Genomic DNA, 23326 nt, shown 5'->3' on the forward strand with positions numbered 1-23326 from the left:
TAATAGAAATGAAAGGTACTATAATTAAGAAGAAGAAACCAAATGCACAAATATGAATGACAAATAATGGATAGTCAAGAACAAATCAGAAAAAAAATAATAACGGAGATTTGGAGCAGCTCACAAACAAAACATCTCAACCATAAAGTGCTGATGCAAAAATATGCCAGTATCAGTGTGGAAGATACTAACAGGAGTGTTTCATGTTACACACAGTAATTGTTCCAGCCTACTCAAAGCTGATGAAGTCTTTAAGGAAAACCTAGATAAATTGGACATAGTCCTGAGGTAGAAGACAAAAATGATAAAACATTTAGAACAGTTGACCTGTAGGAAAGCTTGAAGAAATTCTACTGTGCATCTTTGAAATAAAATAAAACTCAGGAGAAGCCAAATCTTCTGAAATATACAAGAGTAATACAGAAAGAAAAGATAAGAAGCTACTGCTCAAGGTAATAAAAACAAACAAAAAAAATCTTTTTGAACTAAGGTTTTCATACATAATAGCTAAAGCCCTACTGCCTGGAAGGATGGTATAGCATTGGAATCAGCTATGTAAGGAACCTGTGAAAGGTATATAAATGACAAGATAGGCATATGTTTATGGTGTAGCTGTACTTGATCCTTCTTTCAGTGCAGACTCCCTGCCAGACCAGTATTTCTGTTTATTCACAGTGAATATAAAGGAACTCTTCATCTCAAACTAACATTTGCTAAGACTATCTACTTTGCCAACAGCAGTTGAGACTGCTTAGTGCACAGAGCAACCATTACTTAGTAAACATTTTTGCAATAATCAACCTTGTGCAAGACTTCACTGATTTAATTCTCAGATGTCATTGTTGCTTTAATAAGGGGATGAAAAGCAAAATCTGCTTTCTGATTTTGGATAGGTTTGAACCTGCCATATCAGAGGATCATAGGATTATTACATTTAGAAATCATTTTGCATTGGCTTTTCAAATATTAGCTGCAAAGACTGGTGGCAGAAGCATGAGTTTGCTCACTCCTATTTTATACACAGCATAGTCTCTGCACTAAAAATATGGGACTGCATAGTGAAAATCATCTGCTTCTAAGACTCTCAAAGAGTCCAGGTATTATAGTGAAAGCCTGGGATGCTGGGATATTCAGTTTGCATTCTTTGAAAACATGATCCAGACATGTTTAGACATCTTATAGCAAGACTCAGTCTTCACAGCTTCTTAGCTGCAAAACAGAGACAGTATTTCTATCTCCCTCCAAATAAGTACTTTCCAGTCCCTGTCCTACTAAAAACTAAGAGTTTCATGAGTGAACTAGAGTAATGCTGAGAGGATAAAGACATATCAAAAAGACATAGATTTGGCACTTCATGATTTTTTTTCTGTGACAAGCTTTATATAAATAATTCTGAATCTATAGTATTTTTTTTCCTCAACAATTATGTGCTTGAATAAACACAATGGACATCTTTAAAAATCAGATAATTGAGTGTATTTCTTATATGGCTCCAGCTATTGAGCAATCTTAGTTCCATAACTCATGGTGCTGACCACATGAAGAGCTAAAAATGGTGTGAGAAATTGTTTCCATCTCATGATTACGTTGTTTTAAAAAAGTCTCAAGTCACTGTATCATGAAGAATTGCACAATGTTGAAAAAATATCAATCCAGACTTCAGTTCTATAGAAATATATCATTTTCTTAATCTAAGGATTTGTTGTGTCCCCCCTCCCCCCAATGTTGAATCCTATATTAAGAAGGATGTTGTGCCCTAAATATGATTCTGTCTTGGAAAGGCTACTTGGTATTGTTTTATTTGTATGTCAAAGGGAGGACTGAAGTCTCAACAATTGTTAACCTCTCCCATGGTGTGCTAATAAAAGGTCAGAGGCTCACATGTGGCTTGCAGCCTGGGGGATTTCTCTCAATGTTCTGCCAGGGATGGGACCGCCCGAACAGATTCTCTCATAAGTTTTAAGCCATAAACTGCATCCTACTTGGCTCACTGTGCCAAAACTGGACCCAGGGGTATCCAAAGTCTTGGCTGATGGGAAAAAATGAGTGCTTCCTATGAAAGCCACAGCTGTTTTCCTGAGAGAGAGAGTGCACAGATGCTCAAGTATTTCTCTGCTTTTCGTTTCTGACTACCTGTTCTGGCAGCAGTTCCAAGAAAGGGGGAGGACAGAGGCAGGCATCCAGCTGCTTTCAGTAAGCCCTGGCAGCACAGGTACTGATTACCTAAACACTAAAAATGTTCAAAAAGCTTCTTTTTCTTTTTTTTTTTTTTTTTGTTTGTTTGTTTGGAGGGGAGGGGTGGGGAGGATTTCAAACTGTGAAATAGGTGAGAGCATGCACTAATGTTCCCAGCTTCCCCTCTTGAGCAGAAATTTAGTGATCAGGATAAAGACCTTAATTATTAAAGCAGAGACTATTTAAGGAAAAAAAAAAAGTGGTGATGTATTTTATTGAAAAGACATTACTTAGAAGTGGGTATTTTATATATATCTATAAATATATATATATACAAAGGGAAATTCAAAGGTACATAGAAAATACATGTATCCTATGTATTTTCTAGAAAGATTAGTGTCCTCAGACTGTAGGCTGAATGCCATAATATAGATTTTATCTTGAACTGTAGGGTGATATTTACCTTGAGTGTAACTCTCTGAAGTCAAAAAAAATACATATGCAAAGTTAGATTTTGAAATGATTTTGCCCAGGATTGTATATAACATCACCTACCTCATAAATTCAATTGAAATCACATTACATAGTGATGTACATATAGTAACTGTTTAGTAATTATCCTTATCTTTTTTTTTATATTTATTTTTTGTGCATACATATTGACGGTCAATGACTTTTTCTTATATATAGTAGGTCAAATGTCTATCCTTTTCTTCTGAACAGGTTGCAGATATGTTTTGTAGCCATTATAATGACTCCCTTCAACATTTTTCTCTAGTAGCACCTTTTGAAGTATTATATGTTTCTTAACTGGATAAATCTCCCAATTAAAGCACAGTTAATTAATTTACATCAAATGGAGTAGTATATAGTTTTAGCTGATACGTAAAGAGTAGAACAGCACATAAATGTGTTCCTGGATTTAATGATTAGCCACTGCTCAGTGAATCAACAGAATCACTACCAGTTAAGCTTACAGTTCACCAGATCATTTGCTTTTAAGGACAGCTTTGTCATTCTCATGCACGGCTGCATCTCTTTTCTACCTTCAGTGCTCAGTGAGTGCCTGCTCCTTCTGTCACAACGTCTATGAAATGAAGAAACATCTGTCTGTCAACAGTGGAAACTAGCAGATGATCAAGGTTTTCTGTAAAAAGATGAAAATTTCTCTGGGAAAGAGCAGCTCTATAAAAGTGGTAATTCTTATCAGACAATCAAAAAGACATTCTTCCATAAGTCATCTGAATGATGTTTGCTTAAAGATTCACAGCAGGCTACTTGAACAGGTATGGACCAATCTTCCTAAGGGCCTTCCCTCTCCTTCTCATTATTCATCAATACTTTTTCATTTACATTCAGTCCCAACATTTTTTTTTATGCTTTCGTTGACTTGATCACCACCCAGACAGCAGACACTTCAAGTCAGTCATCAAACCATGTTCTTGTACTAATGGCTAAACTGCTCTCTTAGCCAGTGCATTTCCCAGACACAGAAATAGCTTTGGTTTGACAATTTCCTCCAAAGTATTCTTTAAGTGATTTTCTGAGCTCTTACTTCAGACCAGAGGAGCTTTAAAGCTGATGAAGTCAAATCCAGCGTGGTAGATACACTATTTCTAAACCATAAGGATAAGAAGTTAGATCCACTCTGAGTGGTGATCTCACAGCTCAGCCATGCAGGCTGTTGCTCCCCCCTTAGAGGTGGAAACCACTTGGCGAGATGGATCATGTACGAATTCTAGGAACAGAATAAGACTAAGAAAGTGTTTTCACCTGACCGAACTATGAGAAGTCAGTGAGTCTGAGCTGGTTAGAAAGTCACAAATTCAGTAAAAAAGTTACTGTACTTGAGCCACACATTGCCCAAAATTGTTCACATGGGGAAAGAGCTATGGGAATTTTGCTGCGTGTATCACTAACTTGAGTCTGTCCTGTCTCTCTTTCTCCTTTGCAACTCATTTATTGCACTTCCAAATGGATCAGTGTCTTTTTGTTTTCTTGTCCAAGCCTTTATAACACAGCATCTGTGTTGTAAAGCACTTAAAAGAGAGCAATTACCCTTTTTTTTCTCCAAACTAAATGACGGAGGTCTTCAAAATGTCGGGTGGTTTCACACAATATAAAGTGTCCCTGTGTGACAATAAGAATCAATGCCCTGCTACCTATTTAAATAAGAATGTCATAATTTTCAGTTGTTTATTCAGGATCAAACAGGTTTTGTTGAAAACTAACTAACGTAGGCAATAATATATGCTTATCTCTAGTTTTAGTTTAGTTATTTGCAATATTTTTGCTGTGCTAGCTTTTTCAATTATTTTTCTATCCTTCACCTGACTAATAATGAATTGTTCCAATTTTTATTGAAAGTATCTTATTTTTTCTTTCAAGCACTGTCAGAATAAGTCTTTTGCAGTTATGCATTTATCAGTCAAATCATACTTTCAGCAGCACTATAAAAACACAACACTACTTTTCTTTTTTGTTGAAAGCCAGTATACTGAATTCCTGAATCATACAAAAAACATGGAAAATAAATGTGTTATCATAAAAATCATTAAAGCAGGAGAATGAAAGGGGACAGGGTTATAGAAGCATAGACATATTTCTAACAAATTCATACATATGTGACATATGATCTAATCTTGCAACCTTTATTCACAAAAGTAATCTTACTGAAGTCTATAGGAGTACTCACATAAAAAAAAATAAAAATACAGGATTAACCCTGAAATTCTGAAAGAAATCTACTTGTTTTTTTTTTTCTGCTGTAAGAACAAATATTGCATCATAAAACAAATGATGTCCAGATGAGTAAAATAGCTTAGCAACAGGATAATCTTATATAAGACTTACAGGCACATCCATAGTGATGACAGATAATAGAACCTGAAGAGAGACTATCAGAGACAATTTGGAGTGTAGCATCGGAGTCTCCTCCCAGTTGTTAAAGACAGTATTGTCAGATCCTTCAGGAAGATTAGTCTGTATCTAAAGGGATTTACTACTGATATTATAATATTACCATCAGAGAGAATTGATTTTTGGAATAAAGGAGAAAATAAAATCATTTAAAAAGTGACTTAAAAGCACCTCTAGCTGCCACTAGTAAGAGAAAATGAAATGAATGAGCTTATTACAGGCTGCTGTATTATGTAAATACATCCAGAAAAGAAGAACATGAAGAACCAAACATGTTTGGACACATTTTTGAATAAATAAACATGAGTTTTTCATTTGCTAAGCCCACACAATGATTTAATTTTAAACAGATAGGTTTGTTCTATCTGTAAGCTTTCCGTGGGACCATATTACAGGGCTGATTCTGATCTGGATCAACATGCTTAACTGTGCTCATCAGGCCATAAGCCATGGTGAAATAGTGGGCAAATGCAGCATAGGGTTGGCTCCCAGGGGATCTCTGCATCCACTCAGGGTGAGCTGGACCTGACATCTTCCACAGGCTGCTATTGAGGTGTGGCAAAGGCCACTTTGCAATGATATGCCTATGTACAGTTTTCCAAAACTATCCATGAAAGGCTTAATTGTAAAGTTCTTCTCCCTGACACATATATAACAAGGACCAGAAATAACTGCAAAATGGAAAATATATTTTTACTGTTTTTGTAATTTTGTCCAATGTTTTCTTAATCTTATGAATTCAAAGTCTGATGATTCCTCTGTGTATTTGTATTCAGTAGTGCAGTATGAGCAGCTGAAAAATATTAGATAAAGAAATAACTTTTATATATCTTTGACATAGATGATTATGTTTTATTTTTTTGTTTTGTTTTTACTCTAGAATTGGTGAGAAAACTATACAAACCATATCAGACCTATATTAATGATTTTATCTCCACAGTTCCACAATCCCTTTATGAAGCGTTCCACTGGGATATATTCATTTAAAGAACAAATCAAATATTCCAACCTGATGGTGTAAAAAACATAACCAGGGAGTTGGGCAGAAGGTGTGGTTGATTAAAAAGGAACCAAATGCGTAGTATGTCGAGTATCTGGAAGTGGGAAATAAGGATAAATGTAGAATTATCATTATTCTGTCAAAACATACTGAAGTTTACACATAGGATTGATCTGGCTGGAGCTTATTACGGACATGAGGAGCAGGGGACAATAATTTATTGATCCAAAAAATATAACTATGGATTAGAGTCTGTTTTCTTCTTTTTGCATTGAAAAAATGCATTTGAAGCTGTTTGTTATGTTTGCAATGAAAAGTTAGCTATGTTTCTGAGGTATGTTTAGATTCATTTTCAGAAGAAATAATTTATTCAACAAATTTCAGCTCTTCTGTTATACACAAATTTTATGGGACCAGAATGACCTCACAATAGATTTATTAATCAAAATTATTATTACCACCTTATTGTGGTGGTGTACTCCTCCTGCCCTGCTCCAACCTGACCTTTCACCCATACCCTTGCTTGGGGAATAACCATCGGTGGTAGCCGTGATAAATGCATATGGTTGTTATAGCAGAACCGGACTCAAGGTGGATTTGAGGAAGATAGATCCAAGGGCTAATGGTGCATGCACCAACCAAATATGGCTGATATACAAATATGACGTGATACTAATCAATCATCTTAGCCCATAAATAGGGGACAGCCCAGAGCCCACTGAGCTCTCCTGTACTGCAGCGGGCTTCATGACAGGATCTTCCCCTTGAGCATGGACCCCTCTCAAGGTTACTTCTTGAGATCAAGAGATTCCTTACCTGAGACAGATACTTGGTAAGTGACCAATAACTAGCTTGCTGAAACTTTGCAAGTAATTTGCTAAGCATGCTGAAACTTTGTAATCTTTGCTAAGTGATAAGATAAGGATTGATTTGATATAATCCTTTAGGCATAAACTGTTGAGTCTGGGATTGGGATAGGATCTGGTCACATCTAGACTCCTTGGAATTTGGATGGCAAAAGGGACTACTCCATTCTGAACCACATGACTCAATGTAAGGGGTCTTCCTGACACTTTCAATCTGAACCTGTCCTCTACTCAGTAAATAATTAAGTGACCTTGCCATCAAAAATCTTGTTAATGCTGCGTTTACCATAAGAACTTTCTAAAATATCTGTTTTATTCTTGATTAATCTTTGCTAAATCACTATTTTCTTCAATAAATATATTGCTGCTTCCCTTTTACAAGTGAAGTGCATAATTACTTTTGTGACACTTATGAATTCTTTTCCTACAGATCAGTCCTGGTTTATTACAAATAGTTGATGTGTCTGCACCATATTATTAACTCTTTTTTCTATTATATCTATGTTAAAAATATGTCTAACCTTGTATGAAGATATCCCGTTGTATTCTAGCCATCTACCATGTGCAAGTTTGAAAAAGTGCTTGAAAATTTTTGGAAAGGCAGTCTCCAAGTAACCTCAAGGACTGCCTCTCGTCTCGAGTCCAGTTGAGAATATGTGGTGCATCAAGTCTAATACAACAACTTTTATAGCCAGTGACAACTAGGTAAAAGCATGCAGAGCCTTAACGGTATCCAACCACCCTGATTCTCCAGCTGAAATAATCAGACATTTGCAGCTTTGTTGACTGGGAACAATCTTTGGCATAAAGATATAACAAGACTTGAATTCCTATTTCTGAAGACATTGTAAACAGGTAATCCACTCTACTCTTATTGCTCTTTCACATAAAGCCTAGATGGGAGCAGCATCCTAGCATTGTCTGCATCTATGAGTTTATGTTTGTAGATATCCCATGTTAAGCTTACAAAAGTAGGAACAAAAAAACAGGCTCTTGGGACACATCACAAATAAACATATAAAGCCCAGTGAACACTTGCCTCATAGCAACATAGCAGCAATAGAACTCTCATAACTTCATGTTTGCAGCTCTCCCAAAGAAAATGCTCCTTATTTTATAGCTCCAGGGTTTTTGTTTTGTTCTTGTTGGTTGTTTTTTTACCTTTTTTTTTTTTTCACTGTTGTATTCACCATCTTGCTACGACACCACCAATAAAAATAAACAGTAAAAAACTGCTGTTTTCAGCTCTCCCTTCTCCAATCATTTTATCTTGTCTCTCTCTCTTTAACCAGAGCAGCCTGCCTCAATCTCTGCTGATACTCATGTACCAATGTTTTGCCTGGCATCCCACCTGCAGTAGGAGCCACATGAATGGTTTTTTCATATAACAACCCATTCCCTCTCATGCACCCAATTCCCATCCTGGACAGCATCCCATAAATACATAGATGGTAATAGAATATCAGAATTAATCATAAGGCAAAAGGTCAGAATGGATTTTAGCCTATGGAAATAGTATTAAAATTTATATACTCATAATGATCAGAGCTGACAGCTGGACTTTTCTTAGAGTACAAGAGCTCTCTATCCCCATTTGTAAGAAAACAAGCAGGGAAGGCAGAAAGCATGGCTGAGTCTGCTGGTCAAACTGAGATGTAAGAAGGAAATGCACAAGCAGTGGAAGCAGGGACACGTGGCCTGGAAAGAGTACAGGGATGCTGTCTGGATGTGTGTGGATGGGATCAGGAAAGCCAAGGCACATATATAACTGAATTTGGCAAGGGATATGATGATTGACATGAAAAGATTCTGTTGGTACACTGGCCAGAAAAGAAAGGCCAAGGAGTGTGTACCCCTTCTGATAAAGAAGAAGAGAGGACTGGTAACAGCAGACATAGAGAAGGCTGAGAAACTCAACAACTGCTTTGCCTCAGTCTTCACTTCCAGTCAGGCTCCCCACAACTCTCATTTCCCTGAACATGTAGATGAAGGCTAGGGGAGCAAAGTTCCTCCCACTATAAGTGAAGAGCAGGTTTGAGGCCACTTGATGAAACTGAACAAATCTATGGGGCCTGATGACGTGCATCCCAGGGTCCTGAGGGAACTGGCTGATGTAGCTGTCAAGCCATTCTCCATCATATTTGAAAAACTCTGGCAGTCAAGTGAAGTCCCTGCTGACTGGAAAAAGTGAAACATCTTTTTTTTTTTTTTTTTTTTTTTTAATGTAGGAAGGAAGATCTGGGAACTACAGACCAGTGAGCATCACCTCTGTGCCTGGAAAGGTCATGGAACATATCCTCCTGGAAACAAAGTTAAGTCACATGCAAGACAGGGACATGACATGAGACAGCCAGCTTCACCAAGGGGAAATCATGTCTGACCAGCCTGGTGCCCTTCTATGATGGAGTGACTGCATCAGTTGTCAAGGGAAGACTGTCCAGTGTTATCTAACTGGACTTCTGCAAGGCCTTTGACGTGGTCCCACACAACATCCTTATCTCTAAATTAGAGATGGATTTAAAGGGTGGACCATCTACTGGATAAGGAATTGGCTGGATGGCCACATCCAGAGATTTGCAGTCAATGGCTCTATGTCCAGGTGGAGGCCAGTGATGAGTGGTGTCCCTTAGGGGATCCATCCTGGGACCAGAACTGATATCTCTATCAATGAGATAGACAGTGGGATTAAGCGCACCCTCAGCAAGCTTGCAGATGATGCCAAGCTGAGTGGTGCAGTAGATACAACAGAGGGAAGGGATGCCATCCTAAGGGACCTGGACATGCTTCAGAAGTGGTCTCATGTGAACTTAATGAGGTTCAATAAGTCCAAGTGCAAGGTGCTGCACCTGTGTCAGGGCAATCCCAGATGGGAGTACAGACTGGGTGGATAACTCATTGAGAGCAGCCCTGCAGAGAAGGGCTTGGGGGTTCTGGTGGATGAAAACCTTGAAAAGAGCCAGCAGTGCGTGCTTGTAGCCCAGAAGGCCAACTGCATCCTGGGCTGCATCAAGAGAAGAATGGCTAGTAGGTCAAGGGAGGGGATTGTGCCCATCTACTCTGCCCTTGTGAGGCCTCAATTAGAGTGCTGTGTCCAGGCCTGGGGACCCCAGCACAAGAAGGATGTGGATCTGTTAGAATGGGTCCAGAGGAGAACCACAAAAATGATCAGAGGGCTGGAGGGTCTTTCCTATGAAGACAGGTTGAGTGATCTGGGGTTGTTCAGCCTGAAGAAGAGAAGGCTCTGGGGAGACCTCATTGCAGCCTTTCAGTACTTAAAAGGGGCTTATAAAAAAGATGGAAAGTGGCTTTTTTACACTGACAGACGGGTAGAACGAGGGGAAATTGTTTTAAATTAAAAGAGGCAAGATTTAGTTCAGAAAAATTCTTCACTCAGATGTAGTGAGGCACTAGAACAGGTTGCCCAGTGAAGGTGTTGTCTCCCCATCCCTGGAGGTGTTCAAGGCCAGGCTGGATGAGGCCCAGGGCAACCTGATCTAGTGGGTGGCATGGGGGTTGGAACTAGGTGATCTTTAAGGTCGCTTCCAACCCAAGCCATTCTAAGAATATTACTAAACTTCTTCCTAAGTGGCGTGTTCTCTTTGAATATGGAAATTTCTTTGTATTGGTATGTCATTAAAGACCTGGAGAAAAAATGGCTAAACAGAACATTATAAATAAATATGCATACAATATAAATACATTACATACATCAATTCCACAATCTGAAACTCAAATTTACAGAAGTTACAGGGGATATGGGTATTAGAAACATATGGTTGGAAGAAGTTTCTGTATCGTCAATTTCAGTTCCCACAATGATAAGAAACCATATAAATAAATATTTTGTGCGGGCAAACGTATGGAACATAACACAAGCTAAAAATATTTCCCCAAATGCTTTGCTAAACTTTAATCTGTAATAAAATCACAAAATCTATAACCGTCATAGAACAAAAATATCAGGAAAGCCATTGTCACATGCTAAGAAGCACACAGAGTGGAACTACAGATCCTCAAATTCCTGGTTGTCAGAACCAGCTTTTACTCTTCACGCTCTGGCTAAAATCTAACAACACATTACAGAACAGAGATATATTTTCCACACCAGAGTGTCTTAAGTGACTAATGTAGCTTTGGAATTTTCTGGGAGGAACATGTTATAAATTACATAGCATTATAGTAATTCACATCATTAATTTTTATGTTTATTAATTCACATAAATTAATTAATTATCCCTCAGAGTATTTTTGTGGTTTCTGTAAATAATTGTGTGGCCTGCTAATCCATCACAAAAGATTTACTGTGTAGGTTTATTTGTGGAATGCTTAGCTGAAGCAGCACTCGATATCATAGTGACAAATGCAGAAAAAACAATACCCTTCAAAAAAAGCGTGTTAGAAACATTTCCTTTAAGTTTTCTGTACAGATAAAATAGTAATGCGTAACAGAACTACAAGTAAAATAAAATAATAGTAATTTGCATAAACAGGTACAACATTTCAACAAAAAATGCATATAATAAACTTCAGGTATTAATCCTAAATCTTTTATCTTATGAGAAAAAAAAAATTATGCTAGTCATCTGAATGGCCAATTTAAAATGAGAAATTTGTTCCTTTCACATAATAAACCGGTATTGTGGTTCAAACTGATGACGGATCAGGTTGAAAAAAAAATGTTTAGAAAATCAGATATCATTTCATGAAACTGCAGAGGACTTTCTTTTCTAAAAAAAAAAAGAAAAAAATGTTTATAGATGGCTTAAAATAGGTGCATCTGGTAATGAAGTCCTTTTGGGAAGGTTAAATTCCGTTTACAGTTCCTTTCCCTGACAAATCAATCTTGCCTGCTTGGCACTTTATAGAGTGGGTACTGTATTTTTTAAAGTACGTGAGAGTGGCATGCTGCAAAAGGTGATCACCTTTTCACATAATCACATAAACTAATCATTATGTAAGTCAGTTCCTGCAGGTTGGCACTTGAAGCTTGTTTTCATTTTGGGTTGCAGTTGAAACCTCTCTGTAACAAGTATAGAGAAAAATCTTATTTAAGTCTTTCCTGAATCTTAGGTTGGAAATCCTAGTATTCTACTCTTAAGAGTTTAGTTTTGGTTTAATGGTGAGCAACAGTTTATGAGTGAGAATATGGAAAATCTTGCCACTAGTCAGACTTTTTAGATACCTAACTAATCATTTGTGAAATGTAAGCACAGTGAAATTAATTGTCTGGAAATCTCATCTGAACATATTAGCTGCTTTTTATTTCCAGATGGTTAAAACTGTTAAATCATTTAGAATTTGCATCTTCATCTCATTTGTCTATATGTACATAAACATGTGTATCTTGTATGTAGATATTACTATACACATATCTTTAGCTTTGTAAAATCGGTACAAATTATGTAAAATCATAATAGCAATGTTTTGCATGAATTCCACAAGGGATAAATGGCAACAAATACACACAACTGTGGAGAATTAAGCACCAATAATGAAAAATAAACAGTGATTAATTTTAGTGGTTTCAGCTGTAATTATTTTATTTATTTGTTTTAAAATTAAAAATCTTCCTTCTAATCTTAGCTATGATCTAAATAATGATGTTAATGGGATTGCATAAATCAAATTTATCCCTCATTTTATTCCCAATTCTCATTTACATGAACTCGGAAGTCCTGCCAGAATGACGAACATTTTATATTAAACACAATCAAAATGACCACTTTGGTAATGTAAACTTTCAAATGTTCTCAGTTCTGTATTTTTAAACATGCTCTGACCTGTTAGTTTGTCTGCATTGCCACCTGGAGGACCTCATGGCAAAATCAGGTCGATTTCCTTGGGTGAGATTCTGTGTTAAGGCTCTGGGAGTTCAAGCAGTCTCATACTGCAGAAAGAGACCCTCTCTGGTTCCCTGCTGCCCCTGCCTGCGGGAGAACTGAAACACTCCAAAGAGAGCCTTGAACATGTCTACCTAGCCATGCAGGTTAGCGGTAAACCATGTAGACAGGAGATAACCTTCTCAATTCCCCTCCCCTCTGCACTGTCTCTTTTCTTGTACTTGTTGGATTACTAATTGTTATATTACTATACACATTAGTATTTATATTATGTTAGTTGTCTTAATTATATAGGTCTGATAGTAGCTTGCAATTAGCTACAATTTATGCATGTGAAAGCTGCTGAAAGTAAAAATGAGAAGTTAAGGTCTCCAGTCCAGCTGGAACTACCTAACATAATGAAAATTAACTAGAAAAATTCAGTCAAGAAATTGGTTCTCTGGAAAAAAAAATAATAAAAAATGAGAAAAACAAACAAACAAAAACCACAACACAACCTGAGGGAGGCTGACAAATGGTTGCCTTTTGAAACTGGTGCTTAGTGTGAGGCCTTAGACTTACATAACAACCTAGAACAAGTGAGCACACTATCCAAGAGCATCAGTGATTTGAAAAATTTTGCATCTCTAGGCAAAATGAAACTTCAAAAACAGACTGCAGAACACACTCAGGTAAGATGTCATATTTGAGAAGGAAAATAAGATTATGCTACTTTGAATGACTGTAAAGCCAAATCCTACATAAAGCTAAAGCAAAATGTTTACTCAAAAATAATGCAAATAGAAGGACTTCACAGAAAGTTAGAGATGTGATAACAAGAGACAAACTTTTTTCTTTTCTTTTTTTTTTTCTCACCAAAACTGCCATATTTGCAAAAAGCAAAGCATTTCAGAAAAGTCTTTTTCTATATGTCCCCTGAAAGAATGTAATACTCCAGACATATTTTGGTTGAACAAGCTTAGCTGGTCAAGATAGGTGTGAATCAGGGCAGATCAGTCACCCCACAGATCCAAGCCATGCTGTATTTGTGAAAGGAGTAGATGCTACCCAACACTCTGAGACAAGGCTGCTGCAATAGGGAAGAAAGTGTTTCAGGAGGAGGAGGAGGATCAGTACAAGTGAAAAATTCTCCATCAGAATTCTCCAGGAGATAACTACAACTAGTGGTGGAGTTGTAGTCACTGAAACCAGTTGCCCAGAGAGGCTGTGGAGTCTCCTTCTCTGAAGATATTCAAAACCTGCCTGGATGCCATCCTGCACAATGTGCTCTAGGTGATCCTGCTCGGCAGGGGAGTTGGACTAGATGATCTTCAGAGGTCCAACCTCCACAATTCTGTGATTTTGAGTATTACTGTGAATAAAGAAAACTCTTATTAACCTTAAGCTGGACACTTGTACATAGTGTGATACCAAACGTCTGGAAGGAAAAAATTAGTCTTATTGAACATGGATTTAGACCTCGTGCTATATACTGTGGGTGACTGTGAACTAGATGAAACAGAGAGCAAAATCTTGGAAAGTCAGAACAGAAGTCTTCAGCAGAAAACAGACAACCTGTTATAAGTAGGAAAACATGTCACACCCTAGGTAGCATTGAAAGTTTCAGAAGAATAATTGGGAGAAAGGAAGTGAGACAGGAGGTGAGACAGGAAAAATCATGAAGGTATTAAAATAACAAGAAAGCTTTATCTCCAAAATGTGGAGAGACAAAAGAAATTACTAACAGAGTGTTACTATGGAAGTTACCTCTTCTGCAAGAGGGCATTGTTTTGGCTGCCTTTCAAAGTGTCTGTGCATGAAGAACCTCCCTGTGGCCTGGTGAGAAGCCTGTAAGGACACTTTCTGTTGCTCTTAACCAGAGTGGAGTATCTTTGGTTCTTGATCCTACCTCTTTTCCAAAACTAACAGGGACAGATACTGATATGGCCAAAACCTGGTGCCTGCATTGGAGTGCATAGGTTACATCTACACCAGTTCTCTTGGGAGACAAACACTAGTTGGAAGTGAGTGCTGCCAAGCTCCTCATGTTTCCACTATGTTTAAGGAAGAGAGAATTAATTTGGACGTAAAAGTTTGTATCAAATACTTAGCTAATTAATTGCCAGTGTAAGCATACCATTTCTTTGTAGCAAAGACTCAGATTGACGGATGTGGAAGAAATTCTTGTCAAATATTCTATAGTCTTAAAGGACGATGGATACAATATAAAACATGAAGAATATAAAATAAGAAAACCTCCATGCTCTGACAGAAAGAAAAAAAAAAAAAAGAATTCAGACGATGGAGGTGAACAGGAGAGATGTAGCACAGAATAAAGATTACAGCCTCCATGAAACAGTAAGAGACAAACCTAGTTTAGCATTCTTTAGTTTCCTGTAACTACTAATCTGGTTTAGTATTATGCTGGATCCTCCTTATATTTCTTCTACAGATTTCTACACAGGAAATTAAAGTCTGTACTTACTGTATGTCTTTTTCTTAACCGTAACTGTCAGGATTCTGTTAAATTCTCTTTCTTTAGCAAAAGAGTGATAAAAAATAACAAATCAATAAGCTGTTTGAGACAGATGTGGTGAAGTATTGATTTGGAGGCCAGAGATTGTTACCTACTGACAGGAACAACCTTTTTTTTTTTTTTTTTTTAAAGTAGTGTACAGTAAGGGGACAGAGAAGCGGAGTTGGGAGGATCCCTGAGAAAAGCTTATACACTGGCTAGAGAGAGAGGAGACAATAATGGGGAAGGGGAAAAAAGGAAGAAAAGGAAAACAGAAAGCAGACAGAAGAGAGGCTACATGGGATGAACAACAAATAAAAAGACAAATAGATAAAAGGAAGGAAAATTAAGAAAAGAAGAAATAATAATGGAGAAATAAAATAGAAAATGGAAGATGATGAGAGAACTAAAAAAAAAAAGTAATGGTTCATTCTAAAGGTGTGCATCTATTGAACAATAAGTAGATTAAAATGGAAAAAAGAAAATAGAGATACTATCTTTATGTAGTGTGCATATATTTCTGCTGTTACCCTTCCAGAATAAGGGGTTTACTGGTGTTTAATAAGGCACAGGTGTACTATGTGGCTATGCGATCACCCAGCAGCAGATGTAGTCACTATTAGTGCTGTCCTGCTGCCTGCATATGGGTTACCGCAGGATGCTCTAACCTGTTTTGTTTGTTTGTTTGTTTTTGCAAAGGCAGCAGTTTGTCTGCCATTTCATAAAACAAATTTCATTTGCTAGAAAAAGGGTTAAATTTAATGCAGTTAGACAGCTGAGCAGCTGCTTTCATGATTTAAATAAAAACAAGCTGAAATCCTTGCTGTCAGCTCAGTGATATATGACTTGTAATGGGATGTTTCCAACCTTTTCTTCCATATGGTCGCCTACGTTAGGTAATACACACAGCCTACAGTGCAACCAGCTTTCCAGAAAACATCTGGGGCCCATTCCTGCTCTGTTAGCTTCAGTGTTGCCTCCCACAAACACAGATGATTCATAGGACAACATCCCTTTGGTTAAGGATCAAATTAGGACGTTTCATTGATAATTTTATCATGTGTCCCAACTGGAGTTATGGGAAAATGGAACTCATTCAAAAAAAGAGTTTCTCCACACATATCTTCACTCTCCTATCTGTAGTTGATAAAGTTAAGATTTCAGAAACAGATTTTAATCACTGTTTAGGAAGAGGGGAAGAAAAAAAAAAAAGGAAAAAAAAAAGGACTAGCCTATCTCCTGTGAGGAATGCATTTCCGTTTGATTTCATTTTCTCTCTTGCCTAATTTTAGAGCATTCTCCCCTCCCCCTTAAAAATGTGTTTGCTGACAGGAAAATCATAACATAATACTTTTTTTTCTGGAAGCTGAAATCAAAACCAATTTCTTCTATTGATAAGAGATTAGGATCTGCTGTAAGAAAATTATTTCATGTGTTAAAAAATATAATGGAATAAAGAGAAAATGGACAGCCTGCCCTGGAACTCATGCAGTGATACAGGTTTAATGCTAGAGGTCCTGTTAAGAAAAGACAAAATTGGTAAATACCAACCTACAACTTCTCTGGATTAAGTCCTCCAGACAGTCATTCAGTAAACTGTTTAATTATCTGTTTTTGAGAATTAATGCCTTGGTTGGTATCTATTAGTTCAGTTTTTGTGGTCATACTTTTGAACATAAATGACTGACAATGCTGGTATTTATGCAGTAATTCATTGATTTGCACAGCTGGTTGCCCACACCAATCAGTGGTCTTGTGTGAACATCTTTAAATCATATTTTCCAAAACAGTTCAAATTCAATATGAGTTGCTTTGGTGTGATGCATCACCCCGTTATTATGAATTACAACAACATTTAAAAAAAAAAAAAAAAAAAACAAGAAAAAACAATACATCTGAGGCATGACACTTTCTCTCTAATCAGATTTCAAAATGTTATTTTTCCTCAGAATTTTAGTGAGTGACATAATGCGCATAAGAAAGATAATTTAATTAGTTATTATTAAATATTAAGACAGCGGCTTGCAAATGCATAGCTAGCTTCATTTAATATTGAAGCTTAATACTATTGTTTCAGATAAGTCAAAATGATACAAAAATGACCAACAGAAATGAAGAACTTCTCAGAATGACTCTTTTTTTTTTTCTTTTCTTTAGCACATTTATATTCTGCCTGGGTACTAATATACCATTAAAATATTTAAAAGAAAGGATCAGATTTTTGTCCGCTCCTTATCCCAGAGATAAAATAACATAAAGCATAAAATGACAATATTTTCCCAGGGACAGAATCACACAAACGCAGTCCTACGTTGTGTTTCAAGAATCACACAGCTACTTTAGGATAGTACCGGGCCACTGACATATATATCAGGACAATCTGCTAGCACTGTGGAGATGCTGGGTCATGATCCTGCCCATAAGGAAACAAGAGACTGACTACTATAAGGCAGAGTGGATGTAACTAGAGACAGGCCTCCGTAACCCGAGCCTTTCAAGACTTTCTAAATCATGCTGGGACTGGCGATGCTGGTGCCGGTGCAGACCAGAGTCAGTGCTAAAAAAGACTTACAGCTGCCCATGTCCCAGCTGCCAGTTCCATGATGTGCTCAAAGGATATGCAGCACACATTCTCACCCAGTGTGTAACTAGGATTTACAGAAAGAAAAATCAAGGGCTGCCTTTGTTTCAGAAAGTCTGGTTGCATTTTTTTGTGCAAAGAGCTGCTGGTGCTTTTGTTTTACTGACACTTAGAAATTGCTGAACAGCTCAAATTGTGATTGGTTGTGCTATAGAATCTGCCATCTGACACCACGGGATGTTCTGGAGTGGTAAAAAAAAAAAAAAAAAACGTACATGAAAGAACAGATGGAAGGTTTGTTAGAAAGCTGTTACTTTTACTTGTAATTTACTTAAGTCATTTTTCCTCCCATTGGCTCACACAAACTCAATGCTTGACTCACTCTTCTGTGAACTCAAACAATGTTATGTTGACTTGTTGGCAAACAGAGAAACTCAGATTTACCAACTCATAATCAGCAGCTCAATAAATTGTCTCAAAGGATGTTGACTAATGATAGGTATTATAGGCAAGCTCTTTTCAGGTTTAAGAAAAAGTGTATCAGAATTTTTCATGTCATTTAGACTGCTGCAAGTAGTAGTATTCATGGCAGTCCTTTACCTTCCATCTCTGAAGATATTTCACTTTCTCTCTAATAAATCATTCACTATCGAGGACTAAATGTAATTTAAATCATTTAATCTTTTTCTGTATGCGATGTTAATTTTTAGCTCTTCATGGATGCACCTTTCATACTAATAAAACACAATATTATAGAAAAAAAGCGTAAAAATATAAAGTTTAAGTGTTTGTTATCAAATTCTAGCACTCATGCTACTGAGATAAGTATTATCTCCACCAGAAGTGATTTATCATATGGAATGTCAACATCTTATGATGCACAGAGAAATTCTTCCCAGTGAGTGTATCCTCCAGTGCATCAAATGTAAGGCTCCTGTATCTGGAGAACTAAAGTGGTAGAGATAGAAAGCAGAGTGACCATACCATTAGCAGTGGAAGTACTAAAAAGAAACTGATCAACTTTCACAGTATATGAGGAGACCTGAGTCAATGCTCATTCCTACATTGCTGATGCTTGGGAACAGAAAATCCCTTAAAATTCCACAGAAAGAAAGTGGTTGGACCAAGGCAAAGAGGTCTTGGGTGAAAAGAAAGTGTGATCTCAGAAAAGATAGGTCAAAAACCTCTTTCTTTTGTTCTTTGAGTCTCTGTCTCAAAAAGCATAGAGGACAAATAAGATACATGATAAATACTAATCTACCTGCTGAAAGTCAGATATGCTTACACTAAGCCCCAATATATTTGTGGCCATCATCTTCAGCTTGCTTTACAGCTGCCTCAGTGACTGAAAAGCTTTATGGTGAACATCATGCCATTTCATGTCACTTCTACTTTAAGAACCTGAGTAAAATAATATTAACCTAAAGTTTAGATAAAATCTAAATCTAAAATATTTCTCCTTTGCATCTTTTCACTTATTGTTATATTATTTCATTATTCCTAGGAATCAGCCATGACAGAAGGTCAGAAGAAATACAAAAATTAAATTAAAAGAGAGAAACAAACAGCAACAAAAAAACACCAGAATGATGAAATAATGAACAATGAAAGCACAGATACGAACTTTTCTAATGGTGCTTAATGGTAAAAAGCCAAGACAGTGGAACTGCATATAAAGCACAAAAACATGCATTCAGGTAACTGAATGTATACAAAGCAAAAAGCATAACAATAAGACCTACTTTATTTTCCACATAAGAGGATATGTAAAGTACCATATACACAGAACTTTTCTAAGTTTCTAAATTTCTAAGACAATTTAACCTATTTTACCAATGACATAGCTTGAATGAAGAAATACTCTCATGAGGCAGAAGGCTTTTCCATGAAGAAAAATATCTATCTGAAGGATATCTGAAAGACCATTTAACTCAAAGAGGAATGATAACCATGTCTTTCTCAGAAATATACATACATCTGCAATTCTTTAAGATTCAGCTACATGCACATAAGCACATGCAAAACTTGAAGCAGATGACAGATTTAGAATGTACGAAAGTAACCAGAAGGACCAGCAAACTAGAGAAAAATCCCTTTCTCTCTTGTGAAAATTAGTATGTTCCACCGGACTAAACCCTGAACTGACTCATGTCTGTAGTCCCACGCTCCTTACTGATACAATTCAAAGAGGTAACAGGGGACCAGGAACAGCAGCTTCTGAACACTCTTATTAATTTCTTGCTATTGTACACTGAGGTAAGCAACTGAAGTGAAGAAATGTAAAAATATTCTTCTCCTAGAATAACGAGTTCCAGCAACTTTTTTTCATCTGCTTAACAGAGACTATGGTGCAAGAAACTTTGGCAGGAAGAGAGTTACCTAATCTGAAACATTCTGTTCCTGACTGAAATGATTATCAGGATACTCACAGGCTATATTCCTTCATTTCTAATCCTTGAGATAATTATTTTCTTCATAAGAACAGATTTATTTTTTTTGAAGGCAAAGATCTATTTAGTGTGATTTGTCATATCACTAACAAAGCTCTCAGACTTTATATAGAATATAGATATTTTTCATAGTTTAAAGAATTTCAGAGATAACCATAACTCACTGCATTAACCTTTGGACTTCCCAGCCCTGAAGAGTAATTTATGAAACACCCAGGGCCACAGTAACTTCACTGTCCCATAAACTGCTCTCAAAAGGTATATGTACAGCCAGTTAAAAAGAATGTAGTTCAAGACATGCTGGCTACATTCCCTTCTCTTTGATCACCACATCTTCATTATCAGGGTTGAGGTTTTGAAGGTGACCTTGAGTCATTTGCATTAGTCTATGATTCAATACATTTTTTCACTGATGTTTTATTTGCGCTGGTGAAGTTTGAAAAAGTAGCAATTTTCAGTAAACATTCAAAAGTTAATTACTCTGTTGTACTTAAGTTCATTATAACAGCCTAATTATCAGATAGATTCTTTATTTTCCCCATCTTACTTTTTCCCTCCCAATATAGATATTTTCTTTCTGATGCCTTTCAACATATAATATTGCAACCAAAATCCAGAGTACATAATGGATTTTCCTTAGCGAGGTTAAGCATAATGATTCTTATTTCAAGGGAAAAAAAAAAAAGCAATAGAAAATATTACCATAAAAATGCTATTCACTAATAATATATATTAATATTGTTAAACTACCTGCCTGGTAACTAAGTAAATGACACACAGAGTACGTATCCTGAAGCCTGGGAGTTCATAGCACTGTTGGGTGGAGAGACCAGGATACTTATGGGAGGTAACAGAGTCAGGAGTGTAGGAGATAATTCATGTCTGGGGATGAGATGTACAGGATTTTTTATTTTTGGAAGATTTCTTGAGGATGGGAAAAGACTTCAGCAACAGGAAGGTCAGAAGGAAACAGCTGGCAGATAGGTATGGAATAATATTCTTGAAGAAGGCTTATGCAACAGATCCAGGATTGATCAAGTTAGAAGTTAAGGTCGTAGGCCTGCCAGAAATAATATGCTTTAGCGAGAGGAAATGAACAGAAGACATGGGCACTTTTCTCCGGTGCCTCAGAGAACCTTAACAATTACAACTGGGCATAAACAAACAAACAAAATCTTTTAAACATTTTTTGATTTTTTAAATAATAGAGTTCTGCCTTGCATGGACAACAATGGGAACTAGGAGCCAAACACCTGAAGCCATTTACACCCTCAGATACCCTGCCTGAGTTGTTCAGATTCCATAAGAAACACACGAATGTCTAAAAGTATCAAAGCAAAACAAACAAACAAACAAAAACAACATTCATTAGAACAGACAGAGGTGAGAGACACGTAAGCTGCTTGGTAGAGACTTCGTCTTTCTTCTTAAAGATATAAAAGCAAAGGAAAATCCTTCTTAATCTTAACACTTTCAACTCTGAACTCTCTTACGGATCTGAGTGCCTAAAAAAGGCTACTCACCTTAAACAAAGAGTTGGAGATTATTGTACCTTCTTTGTGTTGTATCTGAACGTGACTGGTATGCATTTAAAAGCTGAAATGTTGGTACATTAGCCACCTCCCCAGGTGGCCAACTCCTAAGCTTTATGGACAGCTGTCCTCACAACATTAAGCATGATCAAGGGCTGAGGGCAAGTGAAGAGTTTTGTTCTAATGCAGAAGCTGGATTTGGTTGCATGAAAAGTAGTCAGTTTCTTAAGTCTATTTGTAAAAATATTTCTGGTGATATTGTGTACATGAACATATTTAAATACATTTAGACATCTGATAAAAATATCTTGAAGTTAGCGTAATACCTTTCCACACATTATATTTCCTTAAATTGAAAAGAGAACTAGTCATTTAGAAAGCAGTGACACTTACGCAGATTACTCTAGCAACCAAAATTTACCACATATGCATGCTCATCTGTCTAGAAGTTAATTTGAAATCTTTTAAGTGCATTTTAGAGAAAAAAAAAATCAGGGAGTGATTTGGTGGGGTGGAGGGGGGTGAGAAAAAAAAAATCATAGGCTTAATTAAGCACAATAATTTGTTGAAAATAAAACAAATACAAGCAAACATCTTGTGTAAAGAAAAGATGTTAGTCAACTTTGAGTTGATTGAATTTTTGCAAACCAATTAAAAGTTTAATGTTTTTAAAAGCCTAAGACTGGAAGTAGATTTACTATTTCATTTTAAGCAGTGGTAATTTCTGTAGCTCAGGAGTAATGACGAGGTAGCTAGTGTAACTCAAATTTGAACGCAAAATGTATTGTAGAAGCTCTATTTTGCATTCAAGACACTAAAATAATATAAACTGTATGACTGTAACATGGTGGAATTTGGCTCAGAATTTAAAAAAGAAACTCTCTCCATAATATGCAGTAAAGGATATCATATTTAAATAAGTTTAAGATGTTTCCAGTCTATTCTATTTTACTCAAGAAAGCATTTTTTCTCCAACACAACAGAAAGAACTATATTTAAATAAGTTTAAGATGTCAGCCAGTCCATTCTGTTTTCCTTTAAAAAAAATATAATTCAACTGTCAATAAAGACAATTATAATGTTTCTCAAAGTTCCCATCAATGAGAATAATGAAAATACTGTTCCTACAAGACCTATCCAAACAGAGAGGAAAAAAACCTACATTCTAACATGATAGACAGACAAAATTGCCTGTAAGAGTAAAATTAAAGGAGGAAGCAATATGATAGCTTCACAGGTTTTACACCATAATTAAATGCCAAATCAAATACATCTCATACTTTTTCAACCTGCCATTTTCAGATACCTAGAATAATATGACTCAGCAGTGTCACCTTTAGCATTTAAAAAAAGTTAAAAAAAATCTATTAACTCCTCCACACTCTCTCCCACACAATATTTTTTCTGTACCTTCCTTGTTAGTAGCTAATCACGATTTGAAATCACAGTGCATTTTGTTACTCTGCCTG

The 23326-nt window shown here is 36.5% G+C and overlaps 1 protein-coding gene and 1 long non-coding RNA gene across 8 annotated transcripts in view; one reads left to right on the plus strand and one right to left on the minus strand.

Moving 5' to 3' along the window:
- AGMO (alkylglycerol monooxygenase) overlaps window positions 1–23326 on the minus strand; it is a 195274-nt gene that overhangs the window by 12868 nt on the left and 159080 nt on the right. The gene's annotated exons all lie outside the window — the stretch shown is intronic.
- LOC308190057 lies at window positions 542–13129 on the plus strand. Of its 5 annotated transcripts, none has more exons than XR_013946816.1 (4): window positions 542–2212; window positions 3228–3461; window positions 6035–7815; window positions 9189–13129. It is a non-coding gene; the product is annotated as an uncharacterized lncRNA (long non-coding RNA). The 5 variants fall into 5 exon arrangements; XR_013946817.1 differs by having other exon boundaries at window positions 544–2212; window positions 6035–6926; window positions 7042–13129; XR_013946818.1 differs by having other exon boundaries at window positions 556–2212; window positions 6035–6143; window positions 6784–13129.

This window comes from Anser brachyrhynchus (assembly GCF_964034855.1).
Source record: "Anser brachyrhynchus genome assembly, chromosome: 2".
Taxonomy (NCBI): domain Eukaryota; kingdom Metazoa; phylum Chordata; class Aves; order Anseriformes; family Anatidae; genus Anser; species Anser brachyrhynchus.